Source organism: Cervus canadensis, chromosome 2 (assembly GCF_019320065.1).
Source record: "Cervus canadensis isolate Bull #8, Minnesota chromosome 2, ASM1932006v1, whole genome shotgun sequence".
NCBI classification, from domain to species: domain Eukaryota; kingdom Metazoa; phylum Chordata; class Mammalia; order Artiodactyla; family Cervidae; genus Cervus; species Cervus canadensis.
In genome coordinates, this window is record NC_057387.1 from 114,408,418 (window position 1) to 114,418,774 (window position 10,357).

Here is a 10,357-nt window from a genome sequence, read left to right on the forward strand (position 1 = left end):
ACAGACTAACAGATAACAGGAACCTAGTAACTACCCACGTGAGACTGGGCGGGAAGCCCTCCCACGCCACATCTCCCTCAAAGGTTTAGTCCCAACACGAGGCACAGTGTGGAGCCGTCCAGAGGAAGTCAGGACTGCAGCTCACGCTCGGGTGCTCCAGCCCACGGCAGCGCTGGCAGGCAGGCACACCTGAAGCCCCAGCGACGGAGGACAAGAGGCCGCCACGCCTCACCGCTCCAGGAGCGAGCGCGCCTCCCGGGCCGGGGGGAGCTGAGGGTGCTTCCAAAGATCACGGAAGGCTGCCTCTCCCAGCAGCACCATTCCAACGCCTCTGCCCCATCTTTCAGAAAGAACCACACGCACCAATCTCAAGGGAACGCGATCCTCATCTTCAGCACCTGTGAAACTACGGGATAGCCCTCAACAGCAGCAAGTCTGAGGTCACTCTGCCTGCAGCTGGACCTGGTCTGGATGCTGCAGAAACCGCCAGGCTGACTGGAGCGGCCCAGGGGCCTGGGTCACAGGCAGCCTGGCAGCTCTGCTGAGCTCACTGCTGCGGTGACAAAGACAACACAGAACTTTGGTCTCAGGGGCGGGAGAGTCAGCTCCAAGCAAAAGCAAACGTGTCAAAATAGAAGCCTTGTTTCTAAAGGAAAAAATTTGTTCTTCAAGTTGATCTCACACACACTGATTCAAGCCAGGGCGACAGGAGCACCTAACTAATCTTATACTCAGGAGAAAAAGTCAAAACTGCCAATATAATTCAGTAATTCTATCTGAAAGATATTCATAAATGAGCCAAGTATTAATGGAATGAGAAAGCTACCATGTAACAGTGAAATGAATAGTTGCTGTTGAGTCACTAAGTCGTGTCTGACTCTTCGCAACCACATGGACAGTAGCCATCCAGGCTCCTCTGTCCAAGGGGCTCTCCCGGCAAGAATACCGGAGTGGGTTGCCATTTCCTTCTCCAGGGGATCTTCTCAGACCATGGATCAAACCTGCATCTCCTGTACTGGCAGGCAGATTCTTTACCACTGAGCCACCAGGGAAGCCAGTAACACATACAAAATAAAACCAAGTAGGATAATGCGTTATCTTTGATTTTGTTCACAGTGGCCAGCAAACCTGGGAGTCCACCCCAAACTGTCATCACCTAACACCCTATGTCCAAGGGTCAGGGCACCACCTCACAGTGGTGAAGAGTGAGTTTACAGTCCCAACAGACAGAGTCCATGGCCTCCTATTCACAAGGAACAGGACACCACCAAGAGAAGCATGGCTCGTAACTGTCAGAAGAATACATCAGAAAAGCAGAAAGAACAGAGAACACCTTATCCTCCTTTATTCTTCCTTAATTTTAGAGAGAGAGAGTTAAAGCAAGGACGAATGCTCTACGCTCTACATTCTAAAGGGATCAGAACCCACACCCTGTCTGCTAAGAAGTGAGCCCTGAGGGGCAGAACCGCTTCTCTGAAGTCACTCACCTCAACCAGAGTCTCAAAAACAGCAGAAAATGCAAAACACACGCCACCTTTTCCAAACTGGTTTCTAACTCTACACTTGCACGGCTGTCTCTGCCCCTCTGGTCTCTCCTGGCGCTGAGGGGCCGGGCCCTTCTGAGGGCAGCAAGTGCTGCGCTGGGCCATCTCCCCCAGGCTGTCTGCTGTGGCAACCCCATCAGGAGGGCTCTCCAGGGGTCTGGGGGGCCTCCCGAGGGGCAGGGAGGTTGCCAGGCAGGCGGCGCTCCCCAGGCACCTGCGAGCGGCCTGCTCTCCCCCAGGAGCACATGCCCAGGGTCTGCAGGACAGATGCGGGGGGCCAGGGCAGAGCCCTCCCTCCCAGCCCCCTTCTCTAACCCCAGCCGCCCAGGCCACATGATACCTGGGGGGCGGGAGGGGCCCACCTCTGTGTCTGTGCCACGGAACTTCCCTGGAGGGCACGCCGGTTTAAGCAGCAGAGCCAACACTGCATGCAGACAGCCTCTGACCAAAGTTGTTTCCTCCCTCCACAAAGAAACCAGAGGTAGCCTGGGCCAGTCCATCCTGTCCAGAAGCTATGAGTGGGGGTGCTGACCTGAGGCAAGCAGACAGTGCACCCCGCCCACCGAGAGAGTGGCCGCCGCTGAGACACAGGGCCCTCCCTGCCCATCTCGGCAGAAGCTACTGCCCCACCTCGGGAGCTCGGTCCCCACGCTCAGCCCCGCCCCAACCAGCTGCCAGACGTGGAAAGAAAGCAACGGAGCAGATAAAGGTGGGAGAGCACAGACATCGGGCCACAGGACACTCGACTTCCCGGGGTCCAGCGGCCCGGGTGCGAGCTGACCCACCACACAAGGCCGTGCACACTGACCCAGGCCCACACCTGCCCGGGGGAGGCCGCTCCGGACCCTTCTGTGCAGGCAGAGCCCACACCAGCACCTCCAGGGGTGGTGGGGCCCGCGCGCCTCGAAAGCTGCCACGGCCTGCAGCAGCCCCTGCAACTCAGCAAAATGAGTCAAGGACACAATGCAGAAGCCACACTGTCCCCCCTTAGGTCACCCCTCTGAACACAGGGTGCTGGCCACCGCCTGGGGTCCACAACTAGAACAAGCCTACCAGCGGCTCCTCCTGCAGCCCAGACGAAGCTGGGGAAAGCCAAGCGGGGGCGACCCCACAGCCTGCGGAGTCCTAAGGTGATGTCGGGGCGGGGGGCGGGGGCAGCCACGGGCGGTGGAGCTGGGCACAAAAACAGAAGGTGGAAGACGAGTCCAGCAGAGTGGAAAGAGAGCCAAGCCGACGGGGGCCGCGTGTCACTGCAGGCGCCGGCCCGGTGCGCTCAGTGTATGCAGGCCTGGGGGCCCTGATTTGTTCACTTCCTCCCAGGAAACCTGCTGACAGGTACGCACTTTGTGAAAAATAAGTGCCTGAAGATGGACTCGATGATAATCAAAATTCTAAAAGGCACAGAACAATTTTCCAGTGTCTACTTTGAGGCAGAATGCCTACCTTGCTGCAGAGGCCTGGCCGGCCCCAGCCCTGAACGCTCTATCACCCCTGGAGATACTGAGAGGAAACACGAGCTAAGTTGTCTAGGCTGAATGTTTAAGTGTGCAAACTTCTGAGACTGAGGACCAGGGCAGACCCCGAATCCTTGCGGTGTGCTCATCCCTGAACTGCAAAGGGAGCGGACACTACTACCCGCCCTCTGGTGTCACTGTGAGGATTACGGGACCTCACACGCAGAGCGCTTAATCCGGCCTGGCAGAGTAAGCTGGGGGGGATTTTATGTTACCAGGGCCTCCTCGGTGGCTGTGACAGCAGGACTCCGGCAGTGCACATGGCGTGGCCTTAACTCAGCCACGCTTCCGTCTTATTTTTTTTCATTTATTTATTTTTTGAATCTTTTTTTTTTTAAACTCAATCACTGTTGCCAGGGGCTTCAACCCCCAGGCCTCTCTCCTCGACTGAAAAACCCAGACATCACATTAAAAAGCAGAGACATTACTTTGCTGACAGAGGTCCGTACAGTCAAGGCTATGGTTTTCCCAGTGGTCATGTATGGATGTGAGAGTTGGAACATAAAGAAAGCTGAGCGCCAAAGAATTGATGCTTTTGAACTGTGGTGTTGCAGAACACTCTTGAGAGTCCCCTGGACTGCAAGGAGATCCAACCAGTCCATCCTAAAGGAGATCAGTCCTGAATATTCATTGGAAGGACTGATGCTGAAGCTGAAACTCCAATACTTTGGGCACCTGATATGAAGAACTGACTCACTGGAAAAGACCCTGATGCTTGGAAAAATTGAAGGCGGGAGAAGAAGGGGATGATAGAGGATGAGATGGCTGGATGGCATCACCGACTCAATGGACATGAGTTTGGGTGAACTCCGGTAGTTGGTGATGGACAGGGAGGCCTGGTGTGCTGCAGTCCATGGTGTCGCAAAGAGTCGGACACGACTGAGCGACTGAACTGAACCGAGCTACTGAAACACTCCACGACATCTGGGTGTACCTGTACCCCTCACTCTCATCAACTAAAATGTTCATGTTTATTTTCCCCATCTGTAGGGGAAATAAGATTTTAATGTCATCTTCAATCATAAGCAACTAAAATCTTGCTCTGCACATTGCCATGTGAACTTCTTTTTTTTTTTTTTTGCCATGTGAACTTCTTGACTGTGAAGACTGACCTATTCACAGCCTCCATCCATGTTCCTACCAGGGTGCTTGAGCACACATTTAAGACAAGGTAAAATGCACAGCTGGGCTACAAACAATGGAGCAAACAGAAGAATAAGGAATATAAACAAAACTCAAGTTGTAAGCTAAAATAACATTGTTAAAGGATGTCCAGACAAAAGTAGTAAGAAAACACTATCAAAAAAGACCATTTTTTGTTTTGTTTTGCCTCTCAGGCCTCTTGGCTGAAGGCAGTGGTTTTTTCCCCCTCTGGAAAAGGGAACCTGAATCCCTGCCCTGGGGACGCCAGTAACAGCAATGTTGGAAAGCCACTCTGCAGGCAGGGGAAGGAAGTTCCTACACAGCCATTGCTGAGGTCCTGGCCTTCTCCTCTCACTGGAGGCCCCTTAAAGACAGGAAGCCAGGCAAGAGTCTGGGAGGTGTTTTTCTGGAGAATCCAGAGAGACCCGAAGAAGCCAACAGGGTGCTGTACGGAACGGCCCAGCCAGGTGCCTCCACAGTGAGTGTCACAGTAGGCAGGCCCCAACCAACCACGAGGCCAGGGTCCCTCTGACATGTAAGCAGGCAAGCAAACTTCACTGGAGAGCCCAGAAAAGGCTCTGACCCCCTGAAAGCCAAAACCCCAACACAAAAAGCAACCAGAAGCAAGCGGTGACTTCAGGGAAAACTCTCTAATGTCCTCAGAGAGATCAGAGAAGATATTACATCCATGAAACAAAAACAGGAGGTTAAAACACAGGAACAAAAAGATTAAGAGAAAGTGCTAAGAAATAAAGTGAGAAAAACTCAATACAAGGGCTATAAGAATGTTTCCAGAAAGAAATGGGAAGTCTAAGGAAATCAGAATGCCAATCCAGAAGGTCCAATGGTTGAATTCTAGAAAGAAGTGAGAGAACGGGAAGAAACCAAATCAATCAAGAAAAACACCCAGCACTGAAAATCAGAAGTTTCCAAAATAAAGGAGCCCAAAGGGCCGGCAAGACATTAGATGAAAACAGACTGCAAGAGACATCACTGCACTGTGTATTTTGCATTTCACACAAAATCCTGCAAGCTTCAAAGAAGAAAACATAGTCAGATATAAAGGCTCAAGAATCAGAACTGCTAACACTTCAAGAATAACACTGAGAAATGGAAAATGGGGGCAACCGATGTCCAACCTCTCACTTGAGTATAAGGGCCGAACAACACACTCCAGATATCCAGGCTCTCAAAATTTTATTTGCCAGGCAATTCCTTGAGGAAGTGCTCCATCAAAATGAGAAGGGGGAGAAAAAAATCAAGAATGAGAAAGACAGGGGTTCCAGGAAACCAAAGGCAGTGAGGCCTGCAGTGAGGTTCCAGCAGGCAGGAGGCCTGGGCCAACAGAGCCTGATCAGATGAAAGACGGAGTCTCTTGAAGGAGATTTAGACAACTGGTGAACTGAGGGTTTAATTTTAGCAGCAAATATATAGAAAACTAAGAAAACAACCAAAACCACTCATATGAACTTTAGGGAAAACAAAAACTCCAGAAGTCCCACCATACCATTTGGCATAGCTGTTAACAGTATACCAGTAGTCATAAATACTAAATACCCAACAAGCAAATTAAAGGTGCACCTACTTTGGGCATTTGTCTGCGCAGCAAAGGCAGAGGGCTGAGTGAAAACAAGAAATGCTGCATCTCCTAAGTGAAGAGACGATGTGTGGGACAGAGAGGGAAGAGAAGTAAGTGAGCAAGTCAGGCACGGATGGGAGAGGTGGCATAAAAAACGGGTGTCCTGGAATATGAGCCAGTTGAAATGAGGTAGATGAACCTAGAGCCTGTTATACACAGTAAAATCAAGTCAGAAAGAGAAAAACAAATATTTTATATTTACACACACATATATATAGAATCTAGGAAAATGGTTCTAATGAGCCTATTTGCAGGGCAGGAATAGACACAGAGGTAGAGAACAGACTTGAGGGCACATTGGGGGTGGGGAGGTGGGTAGGACAAACAGAGAGGACCATTGAAATATATACTATATGTTAAATAGGTAGTATGACAACATTTATTTGCCAACAAAGGTCTGTATAGTCAAAGCTATGGTTTTTCCAGTAGTCATGTATGGATGTGAGAGTTGGATCATAAAGAAAGCTGAAGAATTGATGCTTTTGAACTGTGGTGTTTGAGAAGACTCTTGAGGGTCCCTTGGACTGCAAAGAGATCAAACAAGTCAATCCTAAAGAAAAGAAACCTGACTATTCATTGAAAGGACTGATGCTGAAGCTGAAGTTCCAATACTTTGGCCACCTGATGTGAAGAGCTGACTCATTAGAAAAGACCCTGATGCCAGGAAAGACTGAAGGTAGGAGGAGAAGGGGATGACAGAGGATGAGATGGCTGGATGGCATCACCGACTCCATGGACATGAGTTTGAGGAAGCTCTGGGAGATGGTGAAGGACAGGGAAGCCTGGTGTGCTGCAGTCCATGAGGGTCACAAAGAGTCGGACACGACTGAGCGACTGAACAAGAAAAACAGCTAGTGGGAAGCTGCTGTGTAACACGGAGCTCAACCCTGTGCTCTGTGACAACCCAGAGGGGTGGACGAGGGCGTGCGAGGGAGGCTCGAGAGGTAGGGCCTACTTACGGATACTGACTTATGACTGGTTCACACTGCTGCTGTTGTATGGCAGAAACCAACAACACTGAAAGCAATTAGCCTCCAAATAAAAATAAATTAAAAAGATCAAGACAGGTGTTCTGCAGTGGAGGACATGTGATCAGAGGAAGGAAACGGATAGTTTTTCTTTCATTCAAGTCTTTCCAGGTTTATTTGACCTTTTAAAAGGTGCATGAAGATATAATCCTGGTTTGAAGTAAAATTAATGTTTAACTTTAAAAACCATGAGTGCCAATAAACAGTATTAGGGGAGAGCATGAATGGCCAATGCACTACCATAAAACTAACAGCAAGCATCAACAAGATGACTAACACAACAGTGTGCCTAGACAAGTCTGGCTCGTCAAATGGTATCAAGGAACGTTCACTCGCCTGGTAAACAGCAGCTGACTAGAAATATCATCCCTAAAATATCTCTGATACTAAAATACAAAAAGGTAAAAAGAAATGAAAATCTTACTTCAGCTCAAAACAACTTATATAATCGAATTTTTTTTTTTTTTATAATCGAGTTTTTAAATGGCATATACATGAAAAAAGTCTAGTTCTTTTCTTGGTCTTCAAATGTTCAATGTTGTGGCACTTTTATAATTCAAGAGAAAAGATACATTAAGGTTCTTTCTATACTTGATCAAAAAGTTTTACAACATGTATCTTGGACTTTTTGCTACCAAAAGTCAGCAACTGAGAGTTGAGCTGTGTGCTCTGTTTCTTCCAGGAGCCGGGTTACTTCCTCATAGGAAAAGAAAGTGCCCTCCTCTGATCATCAGCCCTGTGAGATGACTGTGTGCTGAATGGGTCACACCAAATATATAAATATGTAAGTACCATGTGGCACTTTATAAAGGGTTCTCAGTCATTAACAGTGAATCTGTGAGATCCACTTGTGACTAAACATCACCAAGTCATTTTGGGGGACAGTGTAATCAGTTGAAATCCTGTCCAAGTCAGAGTGTTCACCAACCCTGTGACACCAAGTCAGAGAGTTTAAAACAAGCAGTATACCAAATTCTCAACCTCTTCAGAGTATGCCACCTCCAATACCAGTTGCTTGTCCCCTTTGCATAAGCTAGTCCCTTCTAGCACAGTCCACCTGGAAAAACTCCTATTCATCTTCTAAACCCCAGTTTCAGCACAATGTTCTTTGTGAAGATTTTCCAACAGGCAATCCCTGCCCCCTTTTCCTACTTCACGAAAGTGAAAGTGCTTGTTGCTCAGTTGTGTCCAACTCTTTATGACCCTATATGGACTGTAGCCCACCAGGCTCCTCTGTCCATGGAATTCTCCAGGCAAGAATACTGGAGTGGGTTGCCATGCTCTCCTCCAGAGGATCTTCCTGACCAAGGGATAGAACCCAGCTCTCCTGCATTGCAGGCAGATTCTTTACTGTCTGAGCCAGCAGGGAAGCCCCTTTCCTACTTCATACCTTGTACATACTTCCATTGCTGCACTTAGAACACTGTAACCTACTCCTTTACAAGGCAATCTCCCCTATTAGACCACAAATTGCCCGAGAAAAAGAAAAAAAAAAAAGGTCTATGTCCTCCTTACCTACGCATCCTCAGAAATCTTAAGAGTATGGCACACTGCCATTTCCAGTAAGTTTTTTAAAAATATTTTCTACCCTTGAAGTCAAGTCATGAGGTGAAAGTCAGACCACCAGAAATCCCAAACAATAAAACCCAAGGAGAAACAAAATACTTGATGGTTCAAGAAGAAATTCTCCCATCAGAATGCTGAGAGGTCAACCTGGCCCCTTGGAGGGCACACTGTGACAAGGATCCAGCGGGGTCTCAAGTGCCCAGGAATGTGGGCCAGCGACATCTTAGGAGTGCTTTCCTTCACTCAGGTGACCTCAGTCTGATTAGAGGAGGTAAGCCCTGAAAGGGCATGACACATACGGAACTAACAGCAGTTACAGGCAAGTTTCATCTTCAGTGTTTCCAATGGCTTTCAAATGTCCTTCAAGACTTGAAGGGGTATGCTCAGTTTTCTCCAAACCTAAAACTCTCGTGATAAGCGGGTGGTTAATGTCTCAGATCCGGAGAACTGGGAGTTCAAACAACGGAAGCCATTCTGAACCAAATAGCTTCTGAACTACTTTAGGACTCTAATATAAACCGTACTTCTTGAGCTGAGCGTTGGGGTGCTTCGTGCTCAGAGTCATCAAACACCACCCCAAGCACTAGACTTCGTCCAACGTCTCATTAGCCTATGTTGCTCCCAGAAACCCACATGGAGCTTGTTCTGTAGAAGAGCACTAGCAGCTGCCTCAGACAAAATCCTAACTGTGACGCACCCCGTCGTAACAGGGCCTCAGAGAGCCACCTGCCAAGGAAGCGCCCGTCCCGTCGTGTCCTGCTGCGGGCACCGCCGCAGGTGCCGGCGATCCTGAGGGCAGCCGAAGACACGAACCGAGTACTTCAAGGGTAAACCACCCTGTTCCTGAGGATTCCCCTAAGACTCATCTACATTCCTTCGGACCGTGCTTAATAAGACAGAGGCCGGCCTTCCACCGGTTTTACGTGGCGCCAGGACACCACGCAGGGACTGCCCTCCCCGTCCCGAGTAGGCCGGGAGGGGACGCCCGGCCCTGAGCGCTTCACTTTCCAAAGACGTCTAGTCAGGACGCCCTTCGGGCACAACACCTTCGGGCTCCCCGCGCCGCGCGGGCGCCCAGCGGAAGCTCCAGAGTTGTGTTTACTGACAGCCGAGGAATTCGCGCCCAGCCTCCCGGCCAGCTGCCGGGCCTGCAGGTCGCGGGAGCCGGGGCAAACCGGCCAGACCCGGCCGGCCCCCGCCGGGCACGTCGCCCTCCCGCCCCGAGCCGCGCAGCCGCACTTGGCTCGGAGGAGCCCCCAGGCCTCACCTAACGGAAGACAGGGGCCGCCCACCCGCCCTCCCTCCAGTCAGGAGCGGGCCCCTAGCCCTGGGCTCAAGAAGGCCACGTCCCCGGGGACGGGCGCCCAACTCTATGGTCCGCGCAGGAGCCGCAGGCCCACGTGACCCGCGGCAGCCAATGGAGGCGAGGGCCGATCACCGAGACGACGGCGGCCCGGGGCTAGAGCAGCCCCGCCGGGCCGCTCGCCGTCCCTCCCCGGCCCAGCTCCGGCATTCCCTGCTCGGTGCTGCCGCCATCTTCCTGGAGGAGAGACTCAGAGGCGAAAGGTCCCCCCTCCCCGTGGTCGTTCCGAACTCTTTACGGCCAGCTGCCCTCCCCCCGTCCGCCTCTCTCCTCTTCCCTGGTCATTAAGCTCCATCTAAAGAAACTCTCTTCCCCTCATTCTAGTTATCCACAAGGCAAAGTGTTACATTACCTGTTCCTCTCTTATCAGCGTAAGGAAATCAAGCTCATAAGGTAGGAACTGTGGCGAAACAGGGACGAGCCGCCATCTTGGTAAAGGAGAAGAGGCTACGCTTGACCTCCCCCCCACCCCCCAGCCTCTATATGGCCAACCGCCGTGGGAGGGGCACGGCGCCTGCGCAAAGGCGGAAACGGGGGGCGCCGAGGCTGCGCCTGCGCAC

General features: G+C 50.8%; 1 protein-coding gene across 2 annotated transcripts in view; it reads right to left on the reverse strand.

Annotated features, from left to right (window-relative positions):
* The window catches only part of LOC122437335 (high density lipoprotein binding protein), a 56,069-nt gene extending 45,773 nt beyond the window's left edge, over positions 1–10,296 (reverse strand). Inside the window, exon 1 of one of the 2 annotated variants that reach the window (XM_043462215.1) lies at positions 10,150–10,296. The gene's annotated coding sequence lies outside the window, so the exon portion shown is untranslated. The remainder of the gene's footprint in view (positions 1–10,149) is intronic. The other variant, XM_043462212.1, reaches the window with a different exon arrangement.
* Positions 10,297–10,357: the final 61 nt, after the last annotated feature.